This window comes from Chiloscyllium punctatum, chromosome 33 (assembly GCF_047496795.1).
Source record: "Chiloscyllium punctatum isolate Juve2018m chromosome 33, sChiPun1.3, whole genome shotgun sequence".
In the NCBI taxonomy this organism is placed as follows: domain Eukaryota; kingdom Metazoa; phylum Chordata; class Chondrichthyes; order Orectolobiformes; family Hemiscylliidae; genus Chiloscyllium; species Chiloscyllium punctatum.
Window position 1 is genome coordinate 10,036,712 of NC_092771.1, and position 24,436 is coordinate 10,061,147.

The following is a 24,436-nucleotide window of genomic DNA, read 5'->3' on the forward strand; positions in this document are numbered from 1 at the left end:
TCAACTATCCCTTGCGATAGCATGTTTCACATTCTTACTACAATTAGATCAAGATGTTTCTCCTGACTTATTGAGAATCTACATTTGGTAGAAATGATTCTGTTCAATTTTGAGTCTTCAGGAAGAAAAAAATATACTTTTTTTTATTATTCGTTAATAATCTTAATAACTTAATATGGCATATCAGTGCAAAAGTGACAGTATCGTTGAATTTACTGAATGTATTACAGTCCCTAGTTCTGAGAATCAGTCACAGGGCCAGTTTTCAGTATAATTCCAGCATGATTAATACCTGATACCAGATGCCAATGTTTTTCATTGTATTCAGCCTTTCCCGCTGGAATTGGTGACATACTTTAGAAGCAAAAAAGATGGAAACCCATCAGAAATAACAGATTTTTTTCTTGAATGTTCAATTTCTTTTCTCACACCCCATAAAAGTGACCGTTGATTAATATATGGGAGTCTATCCTCCAAAGTGGTTGACCCTAGAAATCCAAAGGAGGAGTCAAAGAAACTTATGCAGTTAACCATGTCAAAGCTAATACACCATCATCATAGTAACAAAGAGAAAATCAATGACTTTATTTGGTTCATCAGAAACCTAGTTAGAGAGATTTATAAAAATATTTACAGTATAGATTTGCATAAAATTGCATGTCTTTTTCTTTAAACATTGAATCTCTTGCTAAGATTCATTGTACACAGATTAGGATGAGGACCAAAAACAAGTCTGGTACTGGTGTCTCAACATGTTTTCAGCATAAGAATGAAAGAAAAGCATTTTCTGGGTAATAACATGTGAAGATTAGCAAATTCTAAAACAAAGGCCTATAATGGAGGTACCCACATTTGTGCAACACTGAAACATCAATGCATCTGTACAAAGGTAATTACTATATCCAGATTATGCAACAGGCCTAAGAATATGTAAGATACTAATTAAAGAAAATTATCAACTTTGAAAACTAAATGAGAAAAATGACTGTTAATGTTTTGGATACATTTGGCATATATTTGGACAGTCGATTGTAACCTCTGATTTTACATTTTTTAATTACATTTTTCTTTAAGAAAGGAAATAAATACTTCATATATCATTTTTGACAATGTTAGGGTGTCCCAAAATATTGTACAGATAATCAATTACTTTTGAATTGAGGTCAGTGTAAAGAGGTGAGAATCACAGTGAGCAATTTGTGCACATTCATTTGGACATTTCTGTGGCCAGGAAGGGAAAGCACATTGCTAGACACTGAGAAAATATTTTGGCCATACTATAAAAGAGGATTCACTTGACAGATTTAGATTAAATTAAAGGGAAATCAGAGTTAAAAAGAGTTCTATTGAGCACAGGAGTTTTCTGATAGTCATTAATTTTAAATAATTTTTTGAAGGAAAGACTATTCATTTCAGATAACATTTTCATATTGCCATATCAGAAATTATAAAGTTGCTATGCAAAAAGAAGTTCCTACTGTCCACAACAGACCAAGAAAATCCTGGATTTGAAGCCCATGATTGAGCTATCTGATTTCAGCAGATAAAACAAGTAGAACCAATGGTCTCAAAAATAAAACTTATACTCCAAAAACACCTGATGAAGGAGCAGCGCTTCGAAAGCTAATGCTTCCAAATAAACCCGTTTGACTATAACCTGGTGTTGTGTGTTTTTAACTTTGAGTTATCATGTCACCCCTGCTTGAACAGTTTACACAACCAAACTGGGTGGGGAATTCATGGAGGCAAACCAGCAGGGAGTTAGAATTCAGGCCAACTTTCAAAGAAGTCAGTTTGGGTTAAACAAACACTTCATGCTGTTTGGGTTTCTCCTGCTCCATTTTTCTTAAACAACTTCACAGGGAAAGACAAAAGCAGTAATGTCGTGGGAAAACCATCGTCTGCAAGCAACCTTCCAAGACACACACCATCCTGAGTTGGCCATATGTCAACATTCCTGGGTTGATGTTGTGGAATTTCCTACCAAACCTCATTATGGGAGCAACAGTTGAATAATAAAGTTTAGTGTTTCACATGAGCTCAGTGACTGTGCTTCTTCAAACACATAATAAGTGGAAATTTGAAGCTATATAGCAATCTCCAAGCCACCATTTCAAATTACCATTCAGGTCAAAATATGTTGACACTTCTCTACAGCTACTGGACATGTTTTCTTGATGTGTTTTTAGTTTATCTCTCGCTAAGTACATCATAAAAGGTGTTATTATAGAGTAGTAATAAAAATGTCCCGCCTGTAGTGAAATTCTTTAGTAATTTTCCCTTAATTAATTTGAGAAAACACTGATTGAATATATGAGATGTGAAACGGTTAAAATGCTTTTTCCTAATACACGATTTTACATTTTCTCCATATATATTGTTCATACACATATCTACATGTAAATCAATTAAAAAGTCAAGCGCTGCCCCCAAACTCTCCTCTCCCGGACCCTGCCGTGTATCTTGGACATGTAGTTTTCCAAACGCTTTCCCAAAGCTTTTAAACCTGGACTCTGCCTTTCGAGCAAACTACAACTCCCGAAAGTCTTAGCGGAGACCGAGCCGGTCTGGGGCGAGAGAGGAAAACACACCCGCTGACACAAAAGAATCCGGCGGCACTTTGGGACCGTCACCTCTTTCCTTTTGAACTTTCCTTCTCCTGACTGAATGTAAAACGATCAATTGGAACCTAAGTGGGCGAAGTTTTTATTTAAAAGGGGTGGTGGATTTTCAAGCGTTGAAAGTAGTTCCGCTCGCCCGTCCATCCTTCCCCCCCTCCATACGTTGCCATGGCGCGTGGCGGTTGGTCCGCCGTGGTCTTGGTGATGCGGTGCTGGAGGGATTGACGCCATTTTGTTCATTTGTGGAACCCCCCCTATAAGGAGCAGAGTGCAGCCAATAGTTGGAGCCCGGTTCTGTACCAGGTCAGTGTGAGGAAGCAAAGGGGGAATGGGCTACTGTGCAATGTCCAGCTTGCTGAATTGTAGTTGATGTTTTAGCCTTTTTGTTTTTAAAAGAGCTCCCTTCACTTCAGAGGCTAGCAAGACAGGCTTTAAAGAGAAAAAAAAACTAAACCACAGTGACATTAAGCCAGCCCCAGTCTTGTTAAGGTGAGAAGTAATTAGATTTGCTAATAGGGTACAGTGCGCCTGGCAATTCTTCTCAGTGTGGGGTAGGCAGAAGTAAATCATGGAATATCAAGCAATAAACTTGAGGTTGGAAAGTGAACATTTGTCAAACTTAACCTTCTCACCCCCTCCCAAAAAACTTGTGCTATTTTCATAAATGTAGGTTTATCTCATTGGTTATATTATCACACAAGTTTGTTACTTTATACCCCAGCAAAGTTGGATGGTTGCCATTCTTATCTACTGCACACTATCCCCAAAATTACAGTTCTGGCAGTCTGGAAATGATGCCCTGTTGCATGCAGTTGGACATCCTGGATACCTGCTCTTGGATTGCAATTTCCATTAATTATAACTGTTGTCTATTATGTGATTCCTGCACTGAAATAGAAGGTAGCTAAATGTAGACTGGCATTGTGCCTGCATCTGCACCAAATGTTTTTGTTACTGGCTGAGTCAAAACGACAGCATTTTTGATTAAATTATTGTTTGGTATGTTAGCCAAATGTGGCTAGTTGATTTTTTTAAATAAATAAAAGATATAACTGATTATAAATTCATGTGGATTGTGCATGTACACTTTTTTCTTGTATGTTTGTTAGCAAACAGTAAGACAGAAGTGCAACATGCAAATATTTGATTGTTGTGCTTTACTTCCTTGGTTACAAAATGGTGGTAAATGTTAAACTCAAAAGGCAATATACATGGGCAAATCTACTTCATTAAAAGTGAGTGCAATATATTACCTGCTAAAGTTACTATTTGAAAACTGAAAGTTAATATAATAGTGAAAAAAAATTATGGAAGGGTTGATCAAGTTGATTAAAGGGTTTCTGCCATTTAGAGTGTTTGTGTGCAAGTTATTATTTGCAAAATTTGGGGGAAACAAAAGAAAGTAACTGTAGCAGTGTCTTTAAACTGAAAGGTTGATCTTTTTGTTCTTTCATGGGATGTAGGGGTCACTATCATAGGCAGCATTTGTTGCCCATCACTAGTTATCCTTGATGTGACTGGTTTGCTAATGCCATTTCAGAGGCAACCATGTTGCTGTGGGTCTGGCATCACATGTAGGCTGTACCAGAAAGGATGGCAGATTTCCTTCCTTAAAAGCATTTAGTGAATCAAATGAGTTTTTGGAACAATTAATGATGGTTTCGTGGATATCATTACTGAGACTAGTTTTCAGTTCCAGATTTTTAATTAAACTTAAATGGGATTTGAACCATTTGGATTTCAGATGCAGTGTCACCAACACTGTGGCTTCAATTCCTGCACCGATTGGGGTTACCATGAAGGATTCTTCTTTTCAACCTCTGTCTTTGCCTGAGGTGTGGTGAACCTCAGGGTAAATGACCACCAGTTGTCCCTCTCTAATGAATGAGCAGCGCTACGGTCTGGTAAAATTATGGTGATTTTATCTTTATTTTCTTAAAGTGTTCAGAAGTAAGAAACCTCAATTAGTGACAAAGAGGAATAAGACAGGTTCTTGTCAAAAAATGGGATTGAGATTTATTTGAAATTGTTTTAGATCAAAGATGTTCTTCCTGAAATCTCTGATGCAAAATTAGTTCCCATGCCACTACTGCCCAGAAATGGAAATTTTAACAAAGGCTTATAATTATAGCCAACATTATTTTTAATTATCTATATGCTTTTACATTAATTTTTATTTTAAGCTGCTATCAAGAGCTTTTCCTTTGATTAGTTGAAGACTCTTTTTGCATGTACATTCTGTGAATCATACAGATTCAGTCCAAGTTAAATAACAATGGATGACCAAAGAGACTTGGGATTTCAGGTGCATAGATCTTTAAAATACCATGAACAGGTGTAGAAAATAATCAAGAAAGCTAATGGAATGTTGGCTTTTATGTCTCACAGATAAATTGCAATGATATGGAGATTATGTTACAGTTACTAAAAAAAACCTGGTTACACTTCACTTGGAGTACTGTGGGCAGATCTGGGCACCACATCTTCGAAAGGATATAATGGCTTTGGAGGGAGTACATCATAGGTTTATAAGAATAATTCCTGGATTTCAGGGGTTAAATTATTGCATTGTCAGTTGAAATTTGTGCTAAAATCTCTAGAATTGGACTTGAATCCACAAATGTAATAAATTGAGGTTATAGCACTACCCGTTGAGCTGTTGTGTTGGGTGCATTGTTGCAAATAATAGCTTGTACTTGTGACGCTGATGTGGTAAACTCTGGCCACCTTCTAGCTCTTCCTTTCTTGTTCTTATTTAGATAATTTTTGAGAATCCTGAGACTGCAGATTACATTGTTGAAAATAAAAGAGGAAAGATCATAGCGAGAGTGACATATCAGGACTGCACTAGCTTCTGGATCTTAATACAGTGCTTAATATGCCTGCTATATTTGTCTGCTCACAGTATGTTGCTTTGTTCACTTTCGCCCCATATCACAGATTTCCCTCAGATTTCATTGTGTGAGTAGATGTTATTGATATTTTCATATTTTTCTTACTTTTTACAACTGTTGAGAAGTTAATCCTTGTACCCCATTGAAATTGCAGTACTGATTTTGCAGGCTGTGTTGTAATATAAAATTAGACTCTAGTGATTCCAGAAGGCAGGATCAACACCTAGCCTGTGGTTTTAATTTCCTGCATCTCAAAGTAAAATGCTGACAATAATAGAAGTTGCCACAACCACCATTTTCTGCTGTTTTATCTTGTCTGAAGTTGAAATTCTCCAGGGGATAGTTCTGATGTGTGGCATTTTTTATGGATGCATTACTACAGAATCCCAGGAACCCATGTCATGCCTGACCTTCAAGCCCTTGCTACTCTCAGCATGAGTGCTCAAAAAAATGAAAGCACAAGAAGAAAAATTATGATTTACAAGAATGGATGACCCAATTAATTTACAGATTCAACAATCTATTGATTTATTTGCACATTGAGTTTCTATTTAAAAAAGGTCTAGAGTTTGGGCTGAGTGCCAATATATTGTCTAACTGAATGAACAGCAGCTCAGTCACATCGCATTTCTGAGTAATGAGTGTGAGCTGCCCAACTAACAGACCAATACCACATTTCATTTTTTTTCGAAGAGTAGTGCTAAACAAAGTCCTCTTTCAAAAATCATTCATGGTCCTTTGAACTTTCTTATACCCTTTTCACTGTGTCCTGACTAGCCATAAATAAACAAAAAATATAGAGGGTGTTTTTTTCATAAGGGTTTCAAAAACTGTGTAAGTGGCTCAGCCAGCTTTCACAATAAATAGTGTAAGCGTGGAAGATCCTCAGATTAACCTCTATGTCCAAAGAGACTTGGGATATCTTTAAAATATCGTGAACAGATGTGGAAAATAATCAAGAAAGCTAATGGAATGTTGGCTTTTATATCTCGCAGATAGACTATAGTGATATTGAGATTATGTTATAGTTATAAAAAACACTGGTTACACTTTACTTGGAGTACTGTGGGCAGATCTGGGGGGCACCACATCTCAGAAAGGATTTCAATCATTTGATCACAGCTGCAAAAGCTATAGGTGTGCAGTAGTTGGTTATTTATGTAACAGGATCCATTCTTGGTCACTAATTTGCAGAAAATGCATGCATGAATCTTGATTAAGAATTATATCTGCTATATATAAAAGCCAGCATCCCATTAACTTTCTTGAAACCAACATGGTCATTCTAAAAGAAGACAGACTTAACAAACAATCCAGGTCTTTTTCAATATATCATTTCAGTTACATCACACTGTAATCTTTTGCTATAAATTCTGTCTTACAATCTTATAATCCACAACCACCCGATGAAGGAGCAGCGTTTCAAAATAAACCTATTGGACTATAACCTGGTGTTGTGTGATTTTTAACTTTGTACACCCCAGTCCAACACCGGCATCTCCAAATCAAGTCCTGATGCTCTCTGGTCAGCTAATCTGCAAACATTGTAATCTTCCCTTATGGCAGACACCATGTACCCGGCCCTACACGCATTCCTGGAACATCTGGACAACAATGATACCTACAACAGGCTTCTACTTATTGACTACAGCTCCAACTTCAACACCATAATTCCAAACAAACTCATCTCCAAACTCCAGGAACTAGATCACTGCTCTCCCATATGAAACTGGATTCTCAACTTCCTCACCAACAGATTGCTGTCAGTATGGATAGGTGACAACAACACATCCATGATAATCCTCAACACCTGTGCCCAGTAAGGCTGTGTACTCAGCCCCCTACAATGCCCCTTATACACTCAATTGGCCAAATTCGGCACCATCTCCATTTACAAATTTGGAAACGACACCACAGTAGAAAGTCAGATCTCAAACAACAGCAAGATGGAGTACAAGAAGAAGAAGATAGGGTGCTTAATGGCATGGTGTAAAGATAAGAATCAGCAAAATGAAGGAGTTGGTCTTTCATTCAAGAAGTGGAGTGGAGGACACGCACCTGTCTGCATCAATGGTGCTGAGGTGGAGAGGGTCGAAAGCACCAAGTTCCTGGGAGTGACGATCACCAACAGTCTGTCTTGGGCTATCTGTGTTGACACTACGGTCAAGAAAGCACATGCAATGCCTCTACTTCTTTAGGAGGCAAAGGAAATTCAGTTTGTCCATAAAGAATTACAAATTTTTATGGATGCAATGTTAGAAAGCATTCTATCTGGGTGCATCACAATGTGCTCTTCCCGAGACTGAAAGACATTACAGAGACTTGTGAACGCAGCCCAGTTCATCACACAACCAGCCTCTCATCCATTGACTTCTATACTTCCTGTTGCCTTTGGAAAACAACCAAAATAATCAAAGTCCTGTCTCACCCCTTTATACGCTGTTCCACCCTCTTTCATCAGGCAGAAGATATAAAGATTTGTATACACGTAAAAACAGATTGAAAAAAAATTCTTTACTGCTGTTATCAGACTTCTGAATGAACTTTTTAAATGTTAATGTTAATTTCTCTCTTAGCAGCTGTAACACTGTACCTTGCACTCTGTTCTGTTACCCTGATGTACTTGTATAGATTAGATTAGATTCCCTACGGTATGGAAACAGGCCCTTCGGCCCAAAAAGTCCACACCGACCCTCCGAGGAGTAACCCACCCAGACCCATTTCTCGCTGACTAATGCACCTAACACTATGGGCAATTTGGCATGGCCAATTCACCTGACCTGCACATCTTTGAACTGTGGAAGGAAACCGGAGCACCCAGAGGAAACCCATGCAGACCCAGGGACAATGTGCAGATTCCACAAAAACAGTCGCCCAAGGCTGGAAGCGAATCTGGGACCCTGGTGCTGTGAGGCAGCAGTGCTAACCCCTGAACCACCGTGCCACCCCATGTAGTACAATCTCCTGTGTAAAACAACACTCTTCACTGTACCCTCGGTACACATGACAATAATAAATCAAATCAAAATTGAAAAATAAGCATGGCACAATATCAAAATTGCCTTTATCTACTGTATATCAGCTTGAGTCCTGAAAAAGGGTTACATCTGAAATGTTGACTTCTCCACTTTCTGATGCTGCCTGGCTTGCTATGTTCTTCCAGCCTCCTGCTTATCTATCTGAGTCAACTACCTTAACACACCTTATTGATGCAGTGGCTCTGATCTCTGAGAGATTACTTTAAAGGTTGTCAAAAACTTTTAAAATATGTTCTGAATTTCTGCAGCTCTTTTGACACTACAGCACTAAACCTTTAATTTGACTTTTGTGAAAGATATTTTGTCTTCATTCTATTTCTACCGACAGGCTGTTTTTTAAATAAATATTTTTATGATAAAAAGATTTTAAGTTTTTTACAAAATTACAAAACTAGTACAAATTAGCATGACCACTGTACAATATAATAGCCACAAACCATCAGGCTGTTTAAAGTGAGAATCTTGATGAAGTGTACCTCTTTCTGAAATCAGTGTTTGTCTTCTTACAGAAACAAAAGTATATGTAGCAGTCATCTTCCATATCAAATTTGAATTAAAGAACAGCAAATTGCTGGGTCATTTAGAGTATCTGAGGTGGGGTGGGGAGGCCAAAGTATTCTGTGAACTAAGTTAAAAGCTGAGTTGTCCAGAGACAAAGGGGACAATTTGAAGGATTAGATTTAATGAAAAAACAACTGAAGGAAAATAAAGAGACTTGTGATGAAAGAAACAAAATAGTCACTCAGAGGAACGCAGAAAAAACTTCCATGTGACCGGAGACATTCCTGACATAGATCTGAAAATATCTTTGCACTTTTCGCCAAAAGCCTATTATCATGAGTTGATTGTCTGATATAATGGACTAATTATAAAATGCCCAGAAAACAATTGCAATGTAGGTGTTTTCAAATGCAGCTTCACTCTTTATTCCAACCAGCTGGTAATTATTATTGGGTAGTTCAGCCAACATAGTGCACCATGTATTATAAAGTTTTACCAGACTGTAGATTGTGCACATTTGGAGTCTACTGGGTTTTTAATAGAAGAACTTAGAACCCTTTGAGTGCTAAAACTAGAATTTAAGTGAATTACAGAATAATAGGCAGTTAGTTGTGACTGCATAGCCTGGTTGGAATAAAGAGTGAAGCTGCATTTGAAAACACCTACATTGCAATTGCTTTCTGGGCATTTTATAATTAGTCCACTATATCAATCACTTTGTGATAATAGGCTTTGGGGAGAAGTGCAAAGATAATAAACTGGCAAGGAGCATAACGTAAGACTTCAGGTCCGTCAATTTTCTTTGTTTATCTCTTGACTGGGCTCACTGAGTGCTAACAGTAATCCAATGTCTTCTTGGGAGAGCATAATTGGTCAATATCAGCAAGTGATTTGATCACAGGGGTTTCATAACCAAGACTATCATGTTTTCTCCTTTTATTTATCCAAACAAATGTCCAGTGAGCAGTTTTACTCTCAAGCTCTAAGTGAGCACTTGAATGCATAATTGAGGCCGATATTTCACTGCAATAGTGGTAGAATAGTATCTCTTAGTGAGGTGATGTTTTTGAATCAGACGTGAAACCAAGACCACCTTTAACTTTGCGGGTGTGTCTGAAATCTCCCATTGTCAGTTTAACAAAAGTTATGAGACATTCCTGGAATCTGTTACTGGGGACAGAATGAATGTGTACTTAGTATGAGCTGATCAGTTCAAATTAATTTGTGAAAAGCAGGCCACGCCTGACAAATCAATTTGAATATTTTGAGACCGTAGGTGTTTTGGTGGATGGGAAACAGGATGTGGGTGCTCTCCTTTCAATATTATCTATATGAACTTACCCAGAATATAAATTGTAATACTTCTGTGCCAAGGTTCATCCCTAAGAGAATACAATCAAAAACCCCTCAATTGGTAATTTATTTTATTGTTTTTGTAGCACCTTGCTGTGTGCATTTGGACATAGCATTGTCTAAACAAGTGACTACACTTCAAAAGTAACTACTTGACAGCAAAGGTTTTGGGGTATGATAGACTTTGCATGGATATAAATTTGCTTTTTCCTCCCTGTTCACTTCTCTATCTAATTGCACTATTTACAGTGATTGTATTCCTCATTCTACTGCTTGAGGTCGAGGACATTGGTCCAGAGGGGAAGGCAACAAGGAAGGAGGAGGCACTGAGTCACCCTGGCGCCTGTTCATTTCTGATTCTTGTTTTTGAAAAATGTATCAAACATAATTTAGAAATAATATTTGTAGTTTAATGTTTTCTGGTCACCAGAATTCAGGTACACAGGTAAAAATCACCAGGTTAGAGTCCAATAGGTTTATTTTGAAGCACTAGTTTGTGGAGCGTTGCTCCTTCAGGTGGTTGTGGAGAATAAGATCGTAAGACACAGAATTTATAGCAAAAGTTTACAGTGTGATGAAACTGAAATTATAATATTGAAAAAGACCTGGATTGTTTGTTAAGTCTCTCATCTTTTAGAATGACCATGTTAGTTTCAGTTCTTTCATATGTAAATCCCAGAACTTTTAAAAAAAAGTTACATTCTCAAGTGAACTTTAACAATAAGTGCCATGTCAGCCCAGATAATGCCCTGTGTGAGCCTGTCTGTGCCCCAATGTTCAGACTGATTCTATTTCAAAAAAGGGTTTTTCAGAATCTTATATGGATTCATGCAGTTTTTGAGCAAAATAAGATATAATTCTGCAAATACACATTCACCCCACAGGCTTATATCTGGGTGTGTGTTGGTGGGGGGAGCATTATGAGTGATTCTGTGATAGAGTATGTGTGTGAGTGTAAAGGGATATAAGTCTGTGAGAGGTTGTGAATGTGGGTGTGTATGTGTGAACGTTTGAGAGAGAGCTTGTGTGTGAGAGAGGGTCAGTGTGAGTGTGTAGTGCAGTGGGGTCACCTGTAGTGTGACAGGAACCAATGGTCCCATTTGAGGCCATCCAATTACATTTTGCTCAAAAACTGCCTGAATCCATTTAAGATTCTGTAAAACTCTTTTTTTTTAGAAATAGAAACAGTCTGCACTTTGGGGCACAGACAGCCTCACACAGGTCACCTCATACCTTCAGTGCATTATCTGGGCCGACATGGCACCTATTGTTAAAGTTCACTTGAGAATGTAACTTTTAAAAATGTTCTGGGATTTACATATGAAAGAACTGAAACCAACATGGTCATTCTAAAAAAATGAAAGGCTTCACAAACAATTCAGGTCTTGTTCAATATATAATTTCAGTTGTGTCACACTAAACTTTTGCTATAAATTCTGTGTCTTATGATCTTATACGCCACAACCACCTGATGAAGGAGCAGCGGTCCAAAAGCTAGTGCTTCCAAATAAAACTGTTGGACTATAACCTGATGTTGTGTGATTTTTAACTTTGTACACCCCAGTCCAACACCAGCACCTCCAAATCAAGAGTTCAGGCAATTATCCTAATCTTCCAAACCTGCTTATTTTACATTGATTGTAGTTTCTGATCATTTCAATAATATAGAAAAGCCAGTTCAATTCAATTAGTTTCCCATTGGGTGGTTTGGGTAAAAATCACTCTAATATTAAACCACAGTCTTAATAGTATGTTCGTTGAGCTACAGTTTGCTTAAAATATGTCATGCATGTCCTTCTAAATACCATTACTCTGTAAACTAATAAAGAGTACAGTAAATTATTAATATTTCATAAGATCCCAGCATCCCTGAAGGAGAAATAGTTCTTGTTCTGCTTTGCTAATTTGCTTTGTGATTGATGGGCAGTCTTATTCTTGAGTGCTGTGCACTATGAGTTGAAAGTATAATTAGGTTTGTCTGCCAGAAAGTAGCAAAAAGCTGCAGTTAACATTTTTAAAATCATTTTTATGCCTCCTCCTTTCTGTCTTGAAGCTGCTGAACCATAGTCAGGTGTGACTCCATAGGTTCTAAGAAACAGTCATTTAACCTGAAACATTAACTCTGATTTCTGTCCACAAATGTTGCCAGACCTGCTGAGCTTTTCCAGTAATTTTTGTTTTTGTGATTCCATAGGCACCAGCCCTTCTTTGGCATCTAACCTAAGGTTCCTGATTACTTCTCACCAATGCCTAGTTGAAGTGCAGCATTTTGGGCAAGACCTAAGGACATGGTTTGGCTTGACTGGGTGTATGCTTCAGTCAAATAGCCCACTCCCACTCACTATCTTGCATTATCCATGAACAATGGCCAATTTGATCACTTAGAGTAGCACTATACTAAATAATTATTAAATAAACTTGTCAGTGCACTACAATTGTTGCAACTTCCAATAACAGATCTTCTAAAATGTGGCCATTTTAAATTTAATACTTTCTCCAAGTGATTCATTTAATGACCACTTTATGAAGGCCCAAAGTTCAGTACCTGAACTGCACTGAGCTGATGAACTTACAAAGGGAGCTGATGGGATTTAATTGGTTTCTGCACTTGGCTTCTGGATCAGGCCTGAGGGTGATCTGGCCATGTGTTTCTGGTTGGCCAATATGACCATTGCCAGGAAGCCCCTTTTATGTACGTAGATGAAAAATTGGTTATGATGAAGCACTGCAGTTGATTAGCTTGCTGACATTGTGTGAAATATTGAACAGTTGGGTGAGATGCTGGAATAGCTGGCATAACTGGAGCAGAATCCAAGGAAGAGATATGATTTTGAGAAGAAGCAGTATGCTGAACTGTATTTGCTGTTCACAATGTAGTCTGGATAGATCAAACATAGATTGGGTGACAGCTTTGCAGAATGTCTCCATTGAATTCACAGGCATGATCTGAGCTTCCAGTGACCTACCACTTTTAGTTCTCTTGTTTGAGAGTCTGTTGCTGGAAAAGGACAGCGGGTCAGGCAGCATTCGAGGAGCAGGAAAATTGATGTTTCAGGCTGGAGATTTTTGCTTTCACACTGATATCTCAGTCCTCAGCATGCTGTAGTGTTCCACTGACGCTCAATGTAAACTTGAGCAACACCTCATTTTCAGGTTAGAAACTTTACTGCCTTCTGGATTCGACATTAACTAACAACAATTTCAGACTGCAATCTCTGCTCCCCTATTTTGTATCCTTTTCTTCACATATGTCGGTCTTAAATTTATTTTCCCCATGGTCTTGCTTTCAGAAAATAGCTGTTTGTTATTCTCCCATTCACAGCTCTGGATCCATTTTGTTTTTGTTTCTTTTTTGTCCCATTCCCACTCCCTTTGATTCTGCTCTAGCAGTTCTTTTGTCATATAATGTCAGCTGTCTTGCATCCTTTCACAAACCTTCCTTTTGTTATTTGTGCAACTTCACCCATTTTATTTATTTTAAAAACTATTACATTTCTAACTTTACCAAAACTCTGTGTGGCAGAGAATCACCAACTCCCTGACATTTCCTCTTTCCTCTCTTTGGATCCTGATCCCAACACCAACCATTATTTCCAGGATTCTCATTGAGCTCATCTCCACAAACCTTCTCTACAGCTTCCCATGTACTTTCCCTCTCTTTTATTTTCTGCACAAACCTCCAAAGCATTTGTACTATGAAAGGCATCAGCATGCCAATCATTGCATCGACCCTTGGAGCAATGGTGTGGCGACATAGCTTGGAGGGAATTTTGCTTCCCATCTCATACTCCCTGAATGCTGAAACATCCAGATTCTTCATTCCACAGACAGATTTGTCCTGGTGGACCCATTGTTTCAGCCCATTCCTGCCTCACGTAATTTCTTTCTTCTGATCTTAAATCTTCTTTGTTCTGGCCACCTCCATTGAAGACGCTTCTTCCCTTATCATTTCAACTGTTCCCAGTATGTTAACTCAGTTTCTGTCTTCATAGTTGCTGCCAGATGCGCTGAGTTTCTCCAGCACCTTTTGGCTTTTATTTTGGGCATTTAACTTTTCCTAAGTTTGTTGAATGATCACGACCTGGAATGTTAACACCACTTCTTTGTCCATTGACGCTGCCAAACCTGATAAGCATTATCATTGTTGACCATTTGGGCTGAATGGCTTGTTTCTTGCATGTGAATTCTATGTGTTTCCCTCCCATTCATATAAATCAATTTCAGTGTCACAGCTGTTGAAAATGTGTGGTTCGGTAACATTTCAGTTCAGATTGTGGATGCTGGAGCCCACTGTGGATTGCCAGCTAACTAAAGAAATATTTGCAGTTGAAATGGCATAAAACCAGTCCTTGAAAGCACTTGTGTGTTTTTATATAAATGACACACAGACAGACATTTCAGGGGTTTGATGCATCCCATTGGGGTGGAAGATTGAGATGTCATTCATTCTTTGCTCTCTTCGCATCCAACCCCCTTTGCGTAACTGTTTGTCACTGAATTTTCTGTGAAATCCTGACTGTGTTAATCATTAAGGACTGTGAAATTCTTTTAAATGGTGTCAATATTCTGATTTTTGATTTGGAAACTGTAGTTGCCACTGTGTGCAGACTGATGTCTCGCCTATAGTAATCTTAGGCCTTACCTCCCACATTTCCACCATCCCCCCCAAAAAATTGAAGTACCACATATATCTTGTTAGTCATTAAAATCAATATTGCTAATTTCAGCTTGCAATTTGCAATGATAATGTTGTTAATGAGTCTTGTGTATAAGGTAACTAATCTTCTGTTAATCTGTCACCCATCTAATTATTGTGGGTGTTGATGATCACATCAGACATTGAGCAGATGGCTTAGGTTTGATGTACTCTGGTATGTTGTAACAATATGGCATCTTTCCATCTCCCGAGAGTGTAAGTTGACCACCTTTGAATCACTCTGATGCTCAAAAGCCAAGGTTCCTAAAATCCGTCCTTATTTTGCTCTGTGTCTCCTCTGTTTCTCGCTGCTCCCTCTCAGCTTAATAAGTGTGAATTACTCAACATAAGCTCTCATCACAGAACACCTGTTCACTGATGCTACAAGTTCTTGGTAAATGCATAACAGCCGTAAATAGGACTACCATGCATTCCAGTGAGGTGAGCCAGCAAAACCAGCTCATTCTTTACTCCTGCTATATTGAATCTACATCAGTATCAAAATCTTTTGCCCTGTTCAATCTCCTTGAGGCCATTCTCTTGTATTTTTAACTAGTTTCAGGTATAGTTATTCAACCTTTTAGCCATGGTTATCTAGCATGGAATATTGTGGTTGCAAAAACTATGTGTCTATAGTATAAACCCTTTAGATTTTCAACTAAAAGGAGAATAATTGATTCATCAGAGAAAATTTTGAAACAATATAAACTCATATTACTTTGGAATGTGAGATATCATTACAACAGTCTGTTTAATGTTTGGAATTACTGCCTTGAATTCACTTTTTATTTTGCAATTTCTTTTTACCTCTGCTAAAGTTGCTGTTTACTAGTGTTTAGGTATCCAATAATTGTCTGTGGGAATGATCATGAATGTGGGGCAGTTATTTGACTGTGGAGAGGATCACTGCACATCCAGTTGTCACGTGTGCGCTTTAACAGTCACCTGATGCAGATCAGGAGCAGAAATCTGATTTTTCTTATATATTCTAAGAGATGGTGAGATCAATAATAGCCTTATTTTTGTTCTAATTCAGAGTAGGCATCAAAGATGTAACCAACCTTCTTATGTTTTCTTTCCTCTTCCTTGGAGATAGGCTTACATTTGCCAGACTAACAGCATTGTTAGTCAGTTGCCATTTTTCATATGAGCTTAAACATTAAATTTCAACGTGAAAATGTCTTTAACGTATTCAGAGTTTACTTTCGTCTCATTTGTTCATGTATACTTTTCTCTGAGAGATTAGTTATGTTGCTAAATCAGAGAGACTTGTTTTTGTGATGCCCTGAAGAAGTTGAGTTCTCAAACTTGTCTGTTTCTGTAATGTATCGCTGTATCCTCCTTGATGTTGAATTCTGGTTTACAACAGACTGCTGTCCAAGAAAGACTAGAACAATACCACTGTTTTCTTGTGGTATGATAAATAAGCTCTAGGTTCTTTTTGGACTGCAATTCACTGTTAATTCTGGAATCCAACAAGTGTTGACTGCTGCCTTAAGCACTTTGTACAATTTTATTCTAGCAAGTTTTCAACGGTACAGTTTTTGAGACCTCAGCTGGCAAAACATCTGTTATGGAAATGTGAAAGTCTTCTGTTGTGGGCAGTGCCAGCCATTTGAGATTGTCAAAGGTTATTTTTCTTGAGGCTGTGCAGATGCAGAGAATTTAACATTCTTTGCTTTGCAATTTACCTATTTGTAATAAGTTGAACTAGCTTTCCATATCCTGGAATAAGCAGCCACCAAATAGGTATTTTGTAATATCACTGTAACACAGTTTAATGATACCAGAGTAAGCCATTTGGGTCCAAGGTGACAAATTTCTTCACCCAGAGATTAGTGAGTTTATGGCACAGAAAGTTGTTGAGGCCAAAACTTTGAATGTTTTCAAGATGATTTTAGATATCATTCATAGGCCAAGAGATCAAAGACTATGAGGAGAAAGCTGGAACAGGGCACTGAATTGGATGATCATCCATGATCATATTGAATGGCAGAGCAGGCTCAAAGGGCTGACTGGCCTATTCCTGCTATTTTCTGTATTTTTATATTGCTGTTAAATTGGGATTACAAGTAAATTTCACAGTAGTAGCTGTCAATTTTCTGTTGATGACCATTTAACTTATATGCCATATGTATAGATTTGAAATTGGAAAAGATGTAACCATTTAAATTGCCCGCCTCTAATTTTGGGTTTGTTTTAATGGCATACTGATGAAACTAGGCCACTCAGTATTTATTAATAAATCAGCTCTGAAAGTACAAATTCCACAAAATACGGATGGAAAGAATTAAGTGTAGTGCCAAATAAACAATAGTCTAAGACAGACATACCCAACTGATAAAGTCAGTGTTGGGCTCCTTTACTAAATATGGCAATTTAGCTCCAGCTCATGCCAAGGTACTCTTATGATTTGCTGGCAGTCAGCTTGAACCACTGAGAAGTATTCACTATTCCTTTAGAGAGATTTGCCTTTTAACCCCATTTAATTGAGCTGGCACTTTACAATGTAAGTTTTATGAGTCCAATATTTTGATCACTCCGGTTCCAGTTTCTACGATAGCTTCTGCTCTGCCAGCACACGGTGAGATCTGTAAGTGTGGATAAATCCCAAATAAAATGTGATATCATAACTTATCTCTGCAGTATTTTAACCTCCCACCTGAGAACAATAACTTGTGTTTAGATCTGCTTTCATATGTGATGGTGTCCTTGTGCGCACCATAAGAGTACAGGCTGAGAGTTAAGATAGTGTGTTTCTGTGGGGCCTGATACAAAATGGAAGACAGGAGAAGCTGCAATCACGCGCAGCAACTCTTCCCCTCTGTGGCTGTGATGCTTCTGCTGTCCCTTTCTGGTTGAGATCAACATGGTTTGTTATTAAATGCCATCTTACTCAGTCCTTTTAGTCAGAAAGACCAAGGGAAAACTGGATGTTTGCCAGCCATTCTGAGAACATTGCTGAAGTTGATTTTTCAAAAATGAAATAACATTTTGAAAAATGAGGTGCAATGTATTTAAAGCCATACTCTCCTACCTTAATGATATCACAAAGGTGAATCACCAAATAGACCTCTAAAATTATGCTGTCACCAGGCACAACCATGAACCAAATGTTTGTGGGTTTTTTCATGAATGCAGGAGAACAACTTGTTTTGTAAAGAATGTTAACTTCCCCTTGCTTCAGCATGGGAAGAATTTTAAATACAGAAACCACCTTACACATTACTTTCCTGCACAGAATGCAGTTTGGTCAACTTATTATTTAGCTTCATTCTGTTTGTCAACCTAATCAAGCATTCCCTCATTAGTCTTGGGTTGACTGTTTGCTTTGGTGGAGTTGGTCAGCCAGATGTTGATTCTGTATGGGCACTGAATTTGGAATTAGCATGGGAATTTGGAAAATATTCTCCCTGCTCTTCAAACTATTTATTTCATAGAAGGAATAGCATCACGGATAATAACCTCTCACCTGCCCCATCCAAGGGTAAATGGATTCAGTGATTAGCCATAACAAAGATATCTCATTTAATGCATAGTTTAATGTACTGTTTCCCAGACACTGAAATCAAATCATTTGTTTACAGAGTTTAAATACTTTGACCTTCTTACTGTTCCAAACCTCAGCAGCGCATCGTTCCCCAGGGTTTTGCATTTGGATCTCAGTTTATTTTTTCTGGAGGCCCAGAAGAGGACAACTTTTCTACAAATATCAAGCCTGGGAAAGAGGCATTCCTTCTTTTCTCTTCTCTAATCCTTCTGATAAATATAATTCAGTCATGCACTGAACATTAAATGCAATGTAAAGTTCTTTGCGTTGATTCTGTTATGTAGCTTATACCCAAATGCAACAATGAAGGTAATTTACAAGATTGCTCTTAATGACAGTGACCCCATTTGTACTAAGTCATGGAACAGTGCATAAGAGATAGGAGTAGACCAATTGTCCCCTCAAGCCTACTGTTGTCATTCAAAAAGGTCTGATCCTGCTTCAATCTCTTATTTTCATGTCTCCTCTCTGTAATCCTAGCATTCCCTGTAGTTAAATAATCTGTTAATCTCAGCCTTAAATATATTCAATGACTCAGCCTCTATTGCTGCCTGGGATACAGAATTTGAAAAATCACAGTCCGTGAGAAAACAAATTCCTCCTCATCTCCATCTGAAACTATTCCCCCAGTTCATCATTCTTACAAAGGGGATAATTCTGTCAATCTCTGTCAAAGTATATTTCAACAAAATCACCTTTCTCAACCTTACCTGGTGTACAAAGTTAAAAATCACACAACACCAGGTTATAGTCCAACAGGTTTAATTGGAAGCACACTAGCTTTTGGAGCAACGCTCCTTCATCAAGTGATTGTCATTATCCGAATCATTATTCGGTGTAAACCAATTAAGCCTTCTCTGAACTGTCTCTAATGTGAATATGTGACTTCTCAAACGGGCTCTTGTGATACATTAGTAGTATCTCTACCTCTGAGCTAGGAGGACTGGATTCAAGACCCTCCTACTACAGTTGGATGTAAAAACAACTCTGAACAAGTTGACGAGAAATACCTATACCTCCTCTGATGGGAAATTAGTGGTTATAGGTTAAAATGCAGTGTGGGAACCTGCACAAGAGGACTCTGTATGTGACTTTTTTTTAAGGGTTTGCTAGGAAAATCTTCAGTCTGGGATAGATTTCAATCCACGTCATAGAAATATAAATGCAGTGTTCCAACCTTATCAATGCATTTAGCCAGCAGAAAAGAACAAATGCATTGAATGAAATCACGACAGCACAATAATTTCATCCCACACCCATGCTTATCCAACAAAATTGGTAGTTTAGATTGCATCTTCAATGTGTTACCATGGTTACATGCCATCTGCCAATGCAATCGAATAAATAGATTACAAGTTCCAATACGTTTTGCCTGATGCTATCTCAAATTCCTAATAATCAGTGAAATGCAGATCATTATGTTTCTTGTATTCTAATTTAAATCATATCATCCATTTAGAAACATAAGAGCAGGAATAGACCAATCAGACTGTCAAGCCTGCTCAGCATTTAATACCATATAGATCATTATCCATTTTATATATTTTTTTCCCTTACATTATCCCCATATCCCTTAATTTCAGTGTTTTTTTAATGAGTCTGTCATAGAGATATACAGCACAGAAACATACCCTTCGGTCCAACCTGTCCATGCCAGCCAGATAACCTAAAATAATCCAGTCCTGTTTGCCAGCACTTGGCCCATATCCCTCTTAACACTTCCTGATCATGTACCCATCTAGATGCCTCTTAAATGTTGTAATTATACCAGCCTCCACCACTTCCTCTGGCAGTTCATTCCATATACCCATCATCCTCTGCGTGAAAATGTTGGCCCTTAGGACCTTTTTAAATCTTTCCCCCTCACCCTAAACCTATGCCCCCTAGTTCTGGACACCACCCCCGCCCCCCAACCCAGGAAAAACACCTTGTCTATTTACTCTATCCATGCCCCTCATGATTTTATAGACCTCTAGAAGATCACCCCTCAGCCTCCAATGCTCCAGGGAAAACAGCCCCGGCCTATTTAGCCTCTCCCTACAGCTCAAACTTTCCAACCTTGGCAACTGTCAATTTCTATTTTAAACATACTCAGTCATTGAGATCCCACAGCCTTCTCTGGTTCAGAATTCTACAGCTTTATAGTCCTCTGAGTAAAATAATTTACCCTCATCTCAGTCCTAATGATTTCCCTGTTATTTTGGAATGATGTACCCTGGTTGTAGACTCCCTAAGCAGCAGAAACATCCTAATTGTCTACCCCTTTTATGTATTTTGTAAGTTTCCATCAGATCACCTCTCATTTTGCAAAGCTTTAGAGAATACAGGCCCAGTTTTTACAATCTTTCTTGGTAGGACAGTTCCACCACACCCAGAACATGTCTGGCGGTCCTCTGTTGCACTCCATAAAACCACAAGATGTAGGAGCAGAAATAGACAATTTGGCCCACTCTGCCATTCAATGAGATCATGGTTGATCTGATAACCCACTTCCCTGACTTAGCATCATAACCTTTGAATGCCTTACTGACTAAACATCTGTCTATCTCAGCCTTGAATATGTCCCAATCTCTACATCCCCTGCAGTAAACAATTCCACGGATTCAATACATCAGAGAAGAATTTCCTCCTTATCTTTCTTAAATGGGTAACCCCCTTCTCTAAGAAAAACCCACTGGTCCTTGACTTTCCCACAAGGCTCACTCAATGCAGCAATATTCTGCCTGACATTAAAGGACCAAATCTGCACACATGACTCCAGGTGCATTCTAATCAAGGTGCTATATAATTGAAGTAAGATTCCGGGCCTATCCTCATGACCAAGACTAAAATACCAATAGCTTTTCTAATTTCTTGCTGCACTTGCATGTTAGACTTAAGTGACTTAGAGTCATAAAGATGTACAGCATGGAAACAGACCCTTCGGTCCAACCTGTCCATGCCGACCAGATATCCCAACCCAATCTAGTCCCACCTGCCAGCACCCAGCCCATATCCCTCCAAACCCTTCCTATTCATATACCCATCCAAATGCCTCTTAAATGTTGCAATTGTACCAGCTTTCACCACATCCTCTGGGCTCATTCCATATACGTACCACCCTCTGCGTGAAAAAGTTGCCCCTTAGGTCTCTTTTATATCTTTCCCCTCTCACCCTAAACCTATGCCGTCTAGTTCTGGACTCCCCAATCCCAGGGAAAAGACTTTGACTATTTATCCTATCCATGCCCCTCATAATTTTGTAAACCTCTATAAGGTTACCCCTCAGCCTCCAACGCTCCAGGGAAAACAGCCCCAGCCTGTTCAGCCTCTCCCTGTAGCTCAGATCCTACAACCCTGGCAACATTCTTGTAAATCTTTTCTGAACCCTTTCAAGTTTCACTTATCGATGAGAACATACAGGTCCTTTTGTGTGTCTGCACTTTCTAATCTCTTACCATTTAAGAAATAATCTGCACATCTGTTCTTCCTACCAAAGTGGATAATCTCACATTTTTCCACATTATCTTCCATCTGCCATGTTCTCGGACAATCACTAAGTCAATCCAAACACTCTTTCACAGCACACATTCCCACCCAACTTTGTGCCATCCACAAACTTGGAAATATTACATTTGGACCCCAAATCCCAAGTCATTGATATGTATCATGAACAGCTGGGGTTTAAGTACTGGCCCTTGTGGTACCCCAGTAGTCACAGCCCGCCAACCTGAGAATGATCCTGCTGTCTGTCTTCTACCTGCAAGCCAATCATTAATATTATATAGCCAATATTACATCCCATCCTGTATGCTTTAATTTTACTGACCATCTCTTGACTTTTATACTGGCCTTGGTTTATTAATAAAGACAGTTGATAAAGATAAATCTCAAATTATCTGTAATGTAATGGTGGTTCAACAGTGTTCTTTTCCAGTATGTTTCTGGAATATTACATGTGATAGTAATCCTGTCCAATTATCTATCTGGTATCAATTGCTTTCAGTAATTTCTTCCACATCCAACAGACCCCAAGCTGTCTTGCTCTTATACCAGTGTATGGACAGGCACATGAAAATACCAGAGTGAGTCTGATAGCACTCAATTTGCATTTGCACTTCTCATTTTGCTGACGGCACTGAGAAGTTGAAATTGGTGACAAAAGTTGTGGTCTTTTGTTAATTGATGGCTAAAATAAAGAAAAGCAATAATTACAAGAGAATGAAGTGTGTAGGCTCCAAGTTGAAGTTTCTGATGACAAACTAAGGAAGAATGAAGTATGAGTGGTTCATAAGGACATTATGACCTGTAATGAATGCAGCAGTCTTTGTTTCTGCCCTGAAATCCCCTGATGGCCATGACTCATACATAGGTGAATTCCATAGGTTCCAATAAATCTGCTATTTTCCTCAAATGGCCATTTGTCTTTCATTAGCCTAGACAGTGAGTATTGGCAGGCCATTAAGCATTGATGGAAATCAGAGTTGATTGCAATCCTGCTTTCAGCATTTGGAGATGCCGGTGTTGGACTGGGGTGTACACAGTTAAAAATCACACAACACCAGGTTATAGTCCAACAGGTTTAATTGGAAGCACACTAGCTTTCGGAGCGACGCTCCTGAATCACCTGATGAAGGAGCGTCGCTTCGAAAGCTAGTGTGCTTCCAATTAAACCTGTTGGACTATAACCTGGTGTTGTGTGATTTTTAACTCTGCTTTCAGAAGACATCCAAAGATGTGCATGATCAAACAAGGTTCACAGGCTGGTGATCTGAAGTAGGAACCTAGCTAAAATCTTTTGGTTGCTTTTCTATTTTACTCACCCTTCAAATTCCAAGACAGTGAGACTGTTTGTTGTTACACCCCTTTTTCCTGCAGTACTAATAAAGATCAATTAACTGCCACAAGATTGAATGCTACTAATCTGTAGTGCTCACATAATGCATTCACCAGTGAAGGAATATGAGTAATCTAAATTTTTTCATTCTATTTTTTCCTTCTGATGATGAATGTTATAAGCCCCACAGAAAACATAACCCTAACCCTACTCTTAACCTTCCAAACCTGCAACTACTTTTATCAGAATAACAAAGGCAGCAGAGAACAACCACCATCTGCAAGTTCCCATCTCGGCCACTTACCAGCCAAACTTAGAAATATATCACCATTGTCAGCATTGTTGGATCAAAATCCTGGAACTCTCTCTCAAAGGCTTTGTAGGACTGTCTATGTAGCATATGGACTGCAGTAGTTCAAGAAGGCAGTTTTAGGTTCTTTCCCAAGGTTTCACATATGAGATGCAATTCGCAGACACCAACTTCTACAAACAGTTAAAGTTTATTAAAGCCTGTACCAGCTAGGTAGACCCTTTTGACCCTCTTCACAAGCATGCGAAGTCGGGTCAACGAGGCCCTGAACAAAGGAAACACATCCCCTTAAACGAGTCAGATGGTCATGCTCACAAATATTATGGCCAATCTACCATAGTAACATGACATTCAAGACAATCCCCACCCCCCCCCCCCCCCCCCCCCCCCACCAGCCATTCCCTCGCAGTCACGTGTTACCCCAGGATAAGATCATCCTTGGAGATAATGCAATTGCAAATGCCCTAATCCTGGGGAGTCGTTATGCAGACAATTTCCTGACTCAGCAATTTGTGTCGACAATATAGTGCTGGAAAAGCACAGCAGGTCAGGCAGCATCCGAGGAGCAGGAGAATCAATATTTTGGGCATAAGTCCTTCATCAAGAATCAGAAACACTCCTTCCTGATTCTCCCAAGACAATATAGGTGTAATATAC

General features: G+C 38.7%; 2 protein-coding genes across 10 annotated transcripts in view; one reads left to right on the plus strand and one right to left on the minus strand.

Annotated features, from left to right (window-relative positions):
- The window catches only part of peak1 (pseudopodium-enriched atypical kinase 1), a 227,468-nt gene that overhangs the window by 187,920 nt on the left and 15,112 nt on the right, over positions 1-24,436 (minus strand). The gene's annotated exons all lie outside the window — the stretch shown is intronic.
- hmg20a (high mobility group 20A) overlaps positions 2,764-24,436 on the plus strand; it is a 54,638-nt gene continuing 32,965 nt past the window's right edge. For 6 of the 8 annotated variants that reach the window (XM_072552938.1, XM_072552945.1, XM_072552944.1 and 3 more), the window contains exon 1: positions 2,764-2,924. The gene's annotated coding sequence lies outside the window, so the exon portion shown is untranslated. Of the gene's footprint in view, positions 2,925-4,505; positions 4,537-24,436 lie in introns of those variants that run through there. The other 2 variants (XM_072552940.1, XM_072552939.1) reach the window with 2 other exon arrangements.